Source organism: Hyla sarda, unplaced genomic scaffold, assembly GCF_029499605.1.
Source record: "Hyla sarda isolate aHylSar1 unplaced genomic scaffold, aHylSar1.hap1 scaffold_495, whole genome shotgun sequence".
Taxonomy (NCBI): Eukaryota; Metazoa; Chordata; class Amphibia; order Anura; family Hylidae; genus Hyla; species Hyla sarda.
The window spans coordinates 140,335-145,125 of NW_026610506.1; the positions used below are offsets into that span (position 1 = coordinate 140,335).

The 4,791-nt window shown below is 41.1% G+C and overlaps 1 pseudogene; it reads left to right on the forward strand.

Annotated features, from left to right (window-relative positions):
* On the forward strand, window positions 1-103 carry LOC130337345 (U2 spliceosomal RNA; annotated as a pseudogene).
* Window positions 104-4,791: the final 4,688 nt, after the last annotated feature.

A 4,791-nucleotide genomic window follows, 5' to 3' on the forward strand; every position in this document is an offset into this window, starting at 1 on the left:
TTCTCATTCTTCCTTTTGGCTGGTATCAAATGTGGTGTCTGTTTATATCAGTTTAATATCTGATATGTCCCCTATCTGGTAGCATATATTAAATGCACCACCAGGGTTCAGTGTTGGAAAGAAAGATTACCTGTTTATTTGCTGCAGCTGCTTGCTGGCTAGTCCAGTGGGCCCCTACTGCAGGCAAAAGACAATAGGTGGTGCCGCTTGTGTCTGGCCCCTGTTGGAGCGACCAGGCACAGGACTGCTGCTGCTGAATGTCCTCTTTAATTGAATAAGCTCAGCAACCAGCACACCTGTGCAGGTTGGACATGACATGATAGGTAGACATGATAGGTAGCTGTCTTTCAGGTTGTGGGTGCTGAATCTTGTTAATTGACATGGGGGTGTCATTGCTGTTGATTGACCATGCATTGGTACTGTGGTATTGGAATAATTAAAACAAATGTTGCCAGCCAGCCATCCATTGCAATAATGGATAGGACATCAGCTATGAGGCATTTGTTTGTACAAACTGCTGCTCACGACTAATGTTGTAATATAGTGTCTCCATCTGCTGGTGGTATTGAATAAGCAATAGTGCAATGATAGGGTCTGAAAAAGGAGTAAAATAAGAAGCAGCAGCATAGGAAAAAAGGAGGAAAGAAGGAAAACATGGAGAGAAGAAAAAAAGAAGGTAAAAAAAAGGTGAAAACATGTTTAAAAAAGTATTTCCATCTCTCTCTCTCTCTCTATATATATGTATATATATATATATATATATATATATATATATATTTAAAAGAAAAAAAATTATATATATATATATATATATATACATATAGAGAGAGAGAAAGAGATAGATAGATAGATAGATACACATACATACATACATACATACATACATACATACATACAACATACATACATACATACATATGTGTGTATTGTTGGAGTTGCAAACATGGGTGCACTTGACAAACTCAGTGCGGCTATTCCCCATTGAAAGATTGTTGCATCCAGGACCCTTAGCACTGTGATATGCTACTCAATACCACTGGCATGGCCAGGTGTAAACAACATCTGACCTTTGTTGTGTATGTAACCATGGAGATTGTGATGTCACCTAGGCCCACCAAAGAACAGCCTTGTCAGAAGCAGCACTGCCATGATCAGAAGCAGCAGCACCATAAGTTTTCAAATAAGCTGGATTTAACCAAGACAAGTGAGTCCAATAGGATGCAGGTATGTCCTCTATCCTTACAGCTTCCCGTGGCTGTTGGTTTTATACCGTTTGGGGACAGCCAAGGAGGCGTCAGCAGGCAACACAGGTAAGTGTGTGCTTGTGTGTGTGTGTGTGTGTGTGTGTGTGTGTGTGTTTCCTATGCAGATCCTAAACCCAGTATCAAATGCAAGTAGGAGGAGTAAGAAGGGTTCCTGCCAAAGCCAGGTTATGGATTGCATTTAAAAATGGTCCATCAGAGTGAAATGGACTCCCATCTTCCTGCTTAGCAATAATGATATGGGTTTAGGGCCTGCTGTGTGTACTGGTGGGTGACTGCCACCCAGCCAGAGTGTGTATGGGAGGGTGCCAGCCAGCCTACCTTCCTACAAGTAGTGATGGTGCATGTGAAGGGGACAGCGTTGGTTCCTCCCCTTTCACAGTTATCACTTCTCATTCTTCCTTTTGGCTGGTATCAAATGTGGTGTCTGTTTATATCAGTTTACTATCTGATATGTCCCCTATCTGGTAGCATATATTAAGTAACCACCAGGGTTTAGTGTTGGAAAGAAAGATTACCTGTTTATTTACTGCTGCTGCAGCTGCTTGCTGGCTAGTCCAGTGGGCCCCTACTGCAGGCAAAAGACAATAGGTGGTGCCGCTTGTGTCTGGCCCCTGTTGCAGCGACCAGGCACAGGACTGCTGCTGCTGAATGTCCTCTTTAATTGAATAAGCTCAGCAACCAGCACACCTGTGCAGGTTGGACATGACATGATAGGTAGCTGTCTTTCAGGTAGTGGGTGCTGAATCTTGTTAATTGACATGGGGGTGTCATTGCTGTTGATTGACCATGCATTGGTACTGTGGTATTGGAATAATAAAAACAAATGTTGCCAGCCAACCATCCATTGCAATAATGGATAGGACATCAGCTATGAGGCATTTGTTTGTACAAACTGCTGCTCACAACTAATGTTGTAATATAGTGTCTCCATCTGCTGGTGGTATTGAATAAGCAATAGTGCAATGATAGGGTCTGAAAAAGAAGAAAAATAAGAAGCAGCAGCATAGGAAAAAAGGAGGAAAGAAGGAAAACATGGAGAGAAGAAAAAAAGAAGGTTAAAAAAAAAGGTGAAAACATGTTTAAAAAGGTATTTCCATCTCTCTCTCTCTCTATATATGTATATATATATATATATATATATATATTTAAAAGAAAAAAAAATTATATATATATATATATATATATATATATATATATACATATAGAAAGAGAGAAAGAGATAGATAGATAGATAGATACATACATACATACATACATACATTACATACATTACATACATTACATACATTACATACATACATACATACATACATATGTGTGTATTGTTGGAGTTGCAAACATGGGTGCACTTGACAAACTCAGTGCGGCTATTCCCCATTGAAAGATTGTTGCATCCAGGACCCTTAGCAGTGTGATATGCTACTCAATACCACTGGCATGGCCAGGTGTAAACAACATCTGACCTTTGTTGTGTATGTAACCATGGAGATTGTGATGTCACCTAGGCCCACCAAAGAACAGCCTTGTCAGAAGCAGCACTGCCATGAGCAGAAGCAGCAGATCCATAGGTTTTCAAATAAGCTGGATTTAACCAAGACAAGTGAGTCCAATAGGATGCAGGTATGTCCTCTATCCTTACAGCTTCCCGTGGCTGTTGGTTTTATACCGTTTGGGGACAGCCAAGGAGGCGTCAGCAGGCAACACAGGTAAGTGTGTGCTTGTGTGTGTGTGTGTGTGTTTCCTATGCAGATCCTAAACCCAGTATCAAATGCAAGTAGGAGGAGTAAGAAGGGTTCCTGCCAAAGCCAGGTTATGGATTGCATTTAAAAATGGTCCATCAGAGTGAAATGGACTCCCATCTTCCTGCTTAGCAATAATGATATGGGTTTAAGGTCTGCTGTGTGTACTGGTGGGTGACTGCCACCCAGCCTGAGTGTGTATGGGAGGCTGCCAGCCAGCCTCCCTTCCTACAAGTAGTGATGGTGCATGTGAAGGGGACAGCGTTGGTTCCTCCCCTTTCACAGTTATCACTTCTCATTTTTCCTTTTGGCTGGTATCAAATGTGGTGTCTGTTTATATCAGTTTAATATCTGATATGTCCCCTATCTGGTAGCATATATTAAGTGCACCACCAGGGTTCAGTGTTGGAAAGAAAGATTACCTGTTTATTTGCTGCAGCTGCTTGCTGGCTAGTCCAGTGGGCCCCTACTGCAGGCAAAAGACAATAGGTGATGCCGCTTGTGTCTGGCCCCTGTTGGAGCGACCAGGCACAGGACTGCTGCTGCTGAATGTCCTCTTTAATTGAATAAGCTCAGCAACCAGCACACCTGTGCAGGTTGGACATGACATGATAGGTAGCTGTCTTTCAGGTAGTGGGTGCTGAATCTTGTTAATTGACCATGCATTGGTACTGTGGTATTGGAATAATTAAAACAAATGTTGCCAGCCAGCCATCCATTGCAATAATGGATAGGACATCAGCTATGAGGCATTTGTTTGTACAAACTGCTGCTCACAACTAATGTTGTAATATAGTGTCTCCATCTGCTGGTGGTATTGAATAAGCAATAGTGCAATGATAGGGTCTGAAAAAGAAGAAAAATAAGAAGCAGCAGCATAGGAAAAAAGGAGGAAAGAAGGAAAACATGGAGAGAAGAAAAAAAGAAGGTAAAAAAAAGGTGAAAACATGTTTAAAAAAGTATTTCCATCTCTCTCTCTATATATATGTATATATATATATATATATATATATATATATATATTTAAAAGAAAAAAAAATTATATATATATATATATATATATATACATATAGAGAGAAAGAGATAGATAGATAGATAGATAGATAGATACACATACATACATACATACATACATACATACATACATACAACATACATACATATATATGTGTGTATTGTTGGAGTTGCAAACATGGGTGCACTTGACAAACTCAGTGCGGCTATTCCCCATTGAAAGATTGTTGCATCCAGGACCCTTAGCACTGTGATATGCTACTCAATACCACTGGCATGGCCTGGTGTAAACAACATCTGACCTTTGTTGTGTATGTAACCATGGAGATTGTGATGTCACCTAGGCCCACCAAAGAACAGCCTTGTCAGAAGCAGCACTGCCATGATCAGAAGCAGCAGCACCATAAGTTTTCAAATAAGCTGGATTTAACCAAGACAAGTGAGTCCAATAGGATGCAGGTATGTCCTCTATCCTTACAGCTTCCCGTGGCTGTTGGTTTTATACCGTTTGGGGACAGCCAAGGAGGCGTCAGCAGGCAACACAGGTAAGTGTGTGCTTGTGTGTGTGTGTGTGTGTGTGTGTGTGTGTTTCCTATGCAGATCCTAAACCCAGTATCAAATGCAAGTAGGAGGAGTAAGAAGGGTTCCTGCCAAAGCCAGGTTATGGATTGCATTTAAAAATGGTCCATCAGAGTGAAATGGACTCCCATCTTCCTGCTTAGCAATAATGATATGGGTTTAGGGCCTGCTGTGTGTACTGGTGGGTGACTGCC